This window comes from Periplaneta americana, chromosome 17, assembly GCF_040183065.1.
Source record: "Periplaneta americana isolate PAMFEO1 chromosome 17, P.americana_PAMFEO1_priV1, whole genome shotgun sequence".
Taxonomy (NCBI): Eukaryota; Metazoa; Arthropoda; class Insecta; order Blattodea; family Blattidae; genus Periplaneta; species Periplaneta americana.
This window is the reverse complement of record NC_091133.1, coordinates 127,638,782-127,647,695: the sequence shown is the minus strand read 5'-3', so window position 1 is coordinate 127,647,695 and position 8,914 is coordinate 127,638,782. Positions and strand designations below refer to the sequence as shown.

The following is an 8,914-nucleotide window of genomic DNA, read 5'->3' as shown; positions in this document are numbered from 1 at the left end:
AAACCAGGCAAATGTTACGCCTTTTATTAATAATTATTCTGTAGAGAGAAACTGATGATACTGTATATGCTAAAAATAAAACTCCGTTTAATCGATTGGATCTTGAAGGAACATAGAAACAACAGCAGAATCAAAACAGACATTTATTATCATTTTTTCCTGCTCTCCTTCCTCTTTTCCTTTTCTTTTATCTACACTTTATTTTCATCCTTTCTTCCGCTCTTATCACACCTCTCCTCTTTTTCTCTTCCTTCTATCATCTTACCTCTCTTCTGGTGAATACGACATTATTCCAGCTATAAGTGCCCAGAAAATTTACCATTTTCATCGTAACATGAAGTTCAATAACTTTCCGCTAGATGCTGCATAAGCCAAAGCGTGAAGTAGCTGCCATCTGTTGAGTGTTGTGTAATCTACTTAAAAGTTATGAGCGTTATCTGCACATAATCTGATAATGTCAAGGAAGCTGTGACGTTATTGTGACGTTACTGAATGAGTCCATTTAATAGAGGGGGAGGCAACGAAAATTGAAGAGTTTATTATTCATGTGCAAAGGATGGACTGACACCACATTAATGTAATTGACGTATAATAACTATTACATAAATACAAATATTTATATATTGGAACACTAATATGTAAAATAAAATAATATGTATGTTAAACATTAATATTTTATTTAGAAAGGAAAACCTCATTCATATCCTTATAATCAATAAAAGAAATGCTTCTCTCTTCTTAACTTTTACAATAAACTGTCTAGATTTTATTAATCAGTTAATCTTTTAGTACTTTGATTTTTATTGTATCTGTAAATTTAATATTAATTGTAATTATAATTGTAATTGTCTTCTTAATATTGTAGTTGTAATGTCCTGGTAGAGAGGAAGAGAAGGCCTGATGGCCTTATCTCTACGAGGTTAAATAAATAAATAAATAAAAAATAAAATAACAGGAAATCAAATACAATAAAATATTACACAATAAAACAATGATAAAAATAACTATAAAATACAAAACAATAAAAGAGACCTATTCATGCAGTCATAGGAATTCTGTAAATCCTCTGTCTCTTTTCTACTCTGCTTCTTCTCCTCTTTGTTTCTCATCTCAGGCTTCTCATGTCTCATCTTTATATTAAAATCCATAAAGTACAGTCATTTACAAGATTTTCTTCACGTAAATTTATTAATGTCCTCATATACACTTTTGTGATATTAAGAGATAGCATCGCGGTTAAGGCATAACGCTGCAAGCCGGAAGATCGTCGGTTCGATCCCCGATGGCGTCATGGATTTTCTCCATTGATATAATCCTTTCGGCCGCAGTATGCTCCTGGGGTTTAATCAGCCTGTAACAGAAATCAGTAACGGCAAGGATGATTTTCGGTTATGTCATAGATCTTTTCCTGTTGTATTTCCTGGTGCCGTACAGCCAACTTAATGTCCTCTAGAAAGCTCCACTTTTCCATGCGTAGTGTGCATTTGCTATTGGTGTACCAGGTGAGTTTGTATCCTATGCATCAACGCACTATTGGCATGGAATAGACGGGAAAAATGACGCGCAGATGTATAACTCTACTACAAGAAACAAAAATCGTTTGGCCTCCATGATCTCCAGACTTAAGTCCCTTGACATTTTTATGGGATGATCCGTCGTTTCGGTCATAATTAGTGTACGTTTACTGTAATCTGTATATAATCCGTTTATGTTCCTGTTTGCTTTTCGTAACAACTATTTTAAATTTTGAATTCAGTAACAACTGTTTTATTTGACACTATATGGAGAAGTTGAGTCTTCTCACGGGAACACTTATGAATCGATTGTACGGCTTCAGGAAATGTTCCTACTACAAGAGATGTGTAGTACATCCAAAAGTCATCAAAATTTTACAATTTCCGGAGTGACCGATTACTTACTGTATTGTATTGTATTTATTAACATTCCATGGTATTCATACATTGTTTTACAGCTAGAATATGGAACAAGTCAAAAAACTTAATACTATTATAAAGTCTTAATTTATAGTCACAGTCTAGATGAAATATATACAGACGAGATTTACGATATAGTCTACTAGTACAACACATAGTTTTAGTATCAATTTCATGAAGCGTTATTGAATATCATGAATTCACCTACAGAATAGAAGGCGTGAGAAATTAGGTTCTTCTTTAATTTGGCCCTAAATAATCTTATGTTTTGAGTTTCATTTTTTATATCGATAGGGAGGCTATTAAAAAATTTTACTGCCATATAACTCACTCCTTTTTGATAGCACGATAGACTTGCCGATGGAGTATGACAGTCATTTTTTGACGTGTATTTATGCTATGAACTGTTGAATTAGTTACAACGTTTTCACGGTTACATAAGAGGAAGATTATTAACGAAAAGATATACTGACAAGCCATGGGCATTATTTGTAGTTTTTTTTAAATAGTCCTACAAGATTCCCTAGATTTGGCACCTACTATTATTCTAATTACTCGTTTTTGTAATAGGAATATATTGTTACTATTTGTGGAATTTCCCCAGAATATTATTCCAAAACTCATTACCGAGTGGAAGTATGCAAAGTATATTGTTTTTAAGATAATGATATTTACTATCTTTTGCATAGATCTAATAGCAAAACAAGCTGAATTTAGTTTGGAGATAATTTCTTTAATATGATTTTTCCAATTTAACACATTATCGATCTGTAAGCCAAGAAACTTTGTTGTTGTTGTTTCTAATAGGGCTCTATTATTAATTATTGCGCTAGATATTTGCGACGTTGAATTTGGACAGGATTTAAATTGATTTATGTTATTTTTGTTACAATTTAATACCAATTTATTGACTGAGAACCAATCACATATTTTGAAGAGAATTTCCTCTGTTGAAGATTGGAATCGATTATACTTCTACACTGAACAATTCAATAATTCTGCAGTTAATTTGAAACTGACTAACCATAGATATCTTAGCACTGGTCACCTGGACAGGAATTGCAGACTTCACACTTCTATCGTGCCACGAATCTGACCCATCCCACTAAGCCTGATTCCATAAGCCTCATATCACTTGGTGAAGCATACAAAACCGCGCGACCCTCATTATGCGACTACTTTATTTAATCCCGCGCTATTGCTTGGTAAAGCATACAAACCACGAAGCCGTCATTATGCGATTTTATTTAATCCCTTGCTATTTCATTTCTCTTATAGCAAATATTATCATCATGCGCTCATAATCTAAATTTGCGTTATCAAACGCCATCAGCTGGCAGAATTGTAATTCCTGATGTCGAAGTCACTTATTTTACATTTTTTTACGGTCAAAATACATCAGCTGACGTGAACTGGATGCATTATGTTAACCGCATGGACGGTAAAGGATTACCTCGCTACAGAACGAACTACAAGCGAACAGAAAGACGAGAAAAAGGCAGTCTTTACGAAGGCGGCAGAATTAGAAGATAGATTAATGCAGTGATCTCAAAGCCAGCGCATTTTTCTGACCTTGACGTCGTGCGCGGGCATTAAGCGCTAGGTATGCTAGGGGGAATAAGCAGCCTGTTGGATTAAGAAAACAGTGCTGCATAAACTTCAAACGGAACGTGAAATTTTATGTCGTTATTTTTATATGGCTTCTTTCTGTTTGTTATTTTCTATATTGTCTGCAAAACAAAAGTACTAACACCTATTTCTTAGCCTAATATTGCAGTTGTGTTTTAAACGGTAATAACATAATAAAGAGTAAAGAAGGAATATTCACACAAATTCCATAATACCTACAACTATACTGTACTAAGTGAATTAAACACATCATTCATAAGGAAAGTGTTATCCCAAAGAAAGACACTGAATATGACATGATAAGTTGAAATTGATATCTTTAGCCTTATAAAAGTAATCAAAACAATATTATAGTACAAAGCAAAGTTGCCTAGAAATATGTTTTAACTGTAACTAATATTATATAATAAAACTCATATCGTATTATGCTTTTAGGTGATATTGGTGCGCAACTTTCTGTTATCAGAATATTAAATTATCTCGAAATCTGCTGAAGCTATAGAGCTGACGTTTTACCAACACAAAGGCACATATCTTTTGTTTGTGATGTAACAGTATTTGCTTTGTTAATTCATTTCCTTACAAACATTTTTCATACAAATATTTTCAAACATTTTAATACACTATCCCCAGTAATACGTATTTACGATATATTAGATTTGCGAAAACATTGTTTTAGTACCTGTAAGGCTACTAAACAAACATATCTGACAATTTCACTTTTCTGTAAAATAGTTGAGAAAATATTCTTTTTGAATAAAAAAGCAAACTTGTGGAAAATGAACATTAAAATTAAAACTTACATTCTTATAATGCACTTATACTTCTCAGACAAATCTAAAAATTAACATGGATACAGTTTTAATAAGTTCTCTTCCCTTTATCTATTGAATCAGTGCTGGCCATCCCTGAATATAGCTCGACTAAGCGGTATATACTACCTTTTTCGTCTGTCTCTTTCCTTTCCGCTGTAAAGCGCTCAGGCTCTCCTGGGCTCTAAAGCGCGCGCTTGCTCCTATGGGCATCAGTTGACATCACTGGATTAATGCTTGGAGACAGAAGAAGATGAAGAGGAAGAAGAAAGGATGAGGAGAAAGAAGTGGACAAGATGTAAAGAAAGTTTATAAATAGCCTACATTTTCAACACAAACTGCAGAAGTAATAAAGAGCTGATAAAATAATAGAATATGGTACAAAGAGACTTATGGGTACAAGGATTGCTGAAACACTTGGAAAAGCCCGTTATGGATAAGCCTACACTAGAAACAGTTCGACAAAGATATGACAGCAATAACTTTGTAGTTATTAAAATAACATTCATAATCATCATCACCTTCTTCTTCATCTTCATCTTCTTCTTCCTTCTTCTTCTTCTTCTTCACATACAGTAGGTAAGTTGAACTGTTACTTTTGTTACCTTATTCTCTCGTCTCCGTGGACGTTCAACACTAGAAATCCTGTTGATTTGAAGTGTATTATTCTACTTTTTTATTCTGGCTGTATTTATATTGTATGTTCATGCCAATTAAGTTTCTGTGTTTTAACTGTATTCTTTAGGTTGAATATTCTTAATTTCTTTCTTAGTCTACTCTGCTAACAAGACTAAAACAGATCAGAGAATGAAAGCTAGCGGCGTAGGTTTTCCCCAACAGAAAGGCGAATGTCAGGTAATCTATGGCAAATCCTCGACCTCATCTCGCCAAACGCCATCTCGCTATCACCAATCTCATCGACGCTAAATTACCCAGTAGTTGATACAGTATCGTTAAACAAAAAACTAAAGGGAGAGAGAGAGAGAGAGAGAGAGAGAATGCACCATAAACCACAGAAATGCAATTTCTGAAATTTCCTACTGGACACAATAAAATCAGACGATTACTGAATCTCCAATAAACATGATCATTTCTGGGATGTGCTTTTGCGCTCTTTCGTCAGATCAAGTTCATGCCTTATTGATTCTCCAATGAACAAGGTAATTTCTGAGATATGTTTTTGGACACTCCCTCAAGACCAATCTAATGTATTACTGAAACTTATACATAGGCCTATGACAATTTCTGCGATAGGCTATGTTAGACCAGATTAATATATTATTGAATCTCCAGTATACATTGCAATTTCTGATATATGTTTTTGAACATTCCCTTAAGACCAAGTTAATGTATTATTTAATCTCCAGTATACATTGTAAATTCTGATATATCTTTTTGGACACTCCCTTAAGGGGACACGCTACTGAGATTTCTAATCTCCACAATTTTGATTGTAAGTTTTTGAAATTTTAAAATCGAATAGATGTTGATTAGTTACATGAGCACAATTATTTTCAAAATGTTATGTTGAAAAATGTACTCGGAAAAAAATAAAATATAAAAAAGTGTTTATAATTTTAGTGAACAAATATCTGGGTCTCATATAAAGACAATTTGTTTCTTAAACTTTTAAAATGATGCTAAGACTACCTACAATGAAATGGTGCATGGGTTTGTTACTAGTCAATACAGTTCATCAGTAAAAAAAATTAACTTTTAACATTGGCCAAAATTGACGAAAACTCAGTAGCGTGTCCCCTTAAGACCAAGTTAATGTATTATTGAATCCACATTATACATTGCAATTTCTGATATATGTTTTTGGACATTACCTTAAGACCAAGGTAATGTATTATTTAATCTCCAGTATACGTTATAAATTCTGATATATCTTTTGGACACTCCCTTAAGACCAAGTTAATGTATTATTGCATCCCCATTATACATTGTAAATTCTGATATTTTTTTCTTGGACACTCCCTCAAGACCAAGTTAATGTAGGTCTCATTATTAAATCTGCAATATAAACTTACGTGACAATTTCCGAGGCATGTTTTGGACTCTTTCAGGACCAAGATAATGTAATATTATTGAATCTCCAATATTCGTATATGGCTATTTCTCAGGTATGTTTCAGGACGCTTCCATAAGAACAAGTTAATGTATAGGAGGAGAAGAAGTAAAGGAGAGGAAAGTTATGACGGAAAATGATGATATCTAATAAGAAAAGAAAGGGGTTGAGGAGAAGGAAGAGGAGGAAAGGAGATAAAATCTTGAAAACACTGATTATGAAATTGCGTAATGGCCAAGTTGGTTTTCCCACGTTTATCTTATTTAGTTATCAACACTGGAACCTTGAACTTTGTCACAGTTTCAACAGATTCTGTTACTTGTGGGTACATGAAGTTACAATAACCTGCCACAATTACCATCCAATGCATTCTTAAAGTGGCCAATCCAGATAAGAATTTATCTCGCAAAAGGAGATAGATAATGGACAATCACATTGCGCCTTGATAATCAACTGGTTGCCACACATGACATTTACTGGGTACGTACTTCCCTATTTATTTGTATTAGCATGCAGTAAACAATTTGATTCAATGAAGATAAACATTACAATATTTAAATTCGAAACTTAAGATCATAAATCCAAAAATATTATATATAGTTCTGTAACTGCAACGGTGGCTTAGTGGTAGCGAGCTAACTAGGCTTATAAGCCAGTGGGTCCGGGTTCAAATGTCAGTCAATCCACCCTGAATTTATAATTAGGCCTATTTGTGTTGGGCAAGCCCGTGGTTCAGGCAACACAGGGGGTTCCTCCGACTGCTCCGCTTCCCCTGTAACATCCTACAATTTTCTATAACCGTAATTCATTACGAGTAGAATGTAGAGCCGCCGCCTGTAGTGAACTATGGGTAGCCTCTGACGAACTAAGTGGCCCACGCTTCTCGACTAGCGACATGTATAAGCCACGCTCATAGAGTTAAAGGCTCATTCACAATGAAAATTAAACATAACGTAAGCGTTAACTTAACGTTACGGTAAAATCAAGAAGTCATACCATCATTCACGAAGGAAACATAAACATAACAGCAAACATGCTTGGTAACCATGGAAACATAACAACGACGCCATTTCCTCATATTCTGTCATATACTTCAGCGCTCCACGATTGTGTTCTGTTTGCAAATCACGTAAGCATAAGAATTAAAGTTTGGGGTTTGCAAACTTTCATGTTAACGTCTTACGGTAATGTTTATGTCAATGCTTATGTGAATCATTGTGAATGATCCCATTTGGTAGCCTGGGTGCAAACTTCTGTGTTTATGTTAAGGTTATGTTTAATTTTCATTGTGAATGGGCCTTAAAGCTCATTCACAATGAAAATTAAACATAACTTAAGAATATAAACGTTACGGTAAAATCAAGAAGTCATACCATCATTCACGATGGGAATATAAACATAACAGCAAACATACTTGGTAACCATGGAAACATAACAACGACGCCATTTCCTCATATCCTGTCGTATACTTCAGCGCTCCACGTTTGTATTCTGTTTGCAAATCACGTAAGCATAAGCATGAAAGTTTGGAGTTTGCAAACTTTCATGTTAACGTCTTACGGTAATGTTTATGGCAATGCTTATGTGAATCATTGTGAATGATCCCATTTGGTAGCCTGAGTGCAAACTTCTGTGTTTATGTTACGGTTATGTTTAATTTTCATTGTAATGGGCCTTAAGGCTCATTCACAATGAAAATTAAACATAACGTAAGCGTTAACTTAAGAATATAAACGTTACAGTAAAATCAAGAAGTCATACCATCATTCACGATGGGAACATAAACATAACAGCAAACACACTTGGTAACCATGGAAACATAACAACGACGCCATTTCCTCATATCCTGTCGTATACTTCAGCGCTCCACGATTGTATTGTTTGCAAATCACGTAAGCATAAGCATGAAAGTTTGGAGTTTGCAAACTTTCATGTTAACCTCTTACTGTAATGTTTATGTTAATGCTTATGTGAATCATTGTGAATGATCCCATTTGGTAGCCTGGGCGCAAACTTCTGTGTTTATGTTACGGTTATGTTTAATTTTCATTGTGAATGGGCCTTTACGTGCTTAACGGTAACTTAAGGCCCTGATCACGTATATAACAGATTGACCATGGCTATGTTATGTTTTATTTAACGACGCTCGCAACTGCAGAGGTTATATCAGCGTCGCCGAATGTGCCGGAATTTTGTCCTGCAGGAGTTCTTTTACATGCCAGTAAATCTACTGACATGAGCCTGTCGCATTCAAGTACACTTAAATGCCATCGACCTGGCCCGGGATCGAACCCGCAACCTTAGGCATAGAAGGCTTGACCATAGCAATGTTAAAAACGGTAGCATGTGGAAGAGCACAACCACCAGGATCGCCACCGTCTAAATGGAAGTACAGTTGCTCCACGCAATTCAAATGAGAGTTATGACGTGACTCCTTCTACTGTCGCTAGATTGCAGTATAGTAAACT

The 8,914-nt window shown here is 34.8% G+C and overlaps 1 long non-coding RNA gene across 1 annotated transcript in view; it reads right to left on the bottom strand.

Moving 5' to 3' along the window:
- Nucleotides 1-859: 859 nt before the first annotated feature.
- The window catches only part of LOC138693096 (uncharacterized), a 642,128-nt gene continuing 634,073 nt past the window's right edge, over nt 860-8,914 (bottom strand). Inside the window, exon 5 of the long non-coding RNA XR_011330224.1 lies at nt 860-1,351. This is a non-coding gene — a long non-coding RNA (uncharacterized lncRNA). The remainder of the gene's footprint in view (nt 1,352-8,914) is intronic.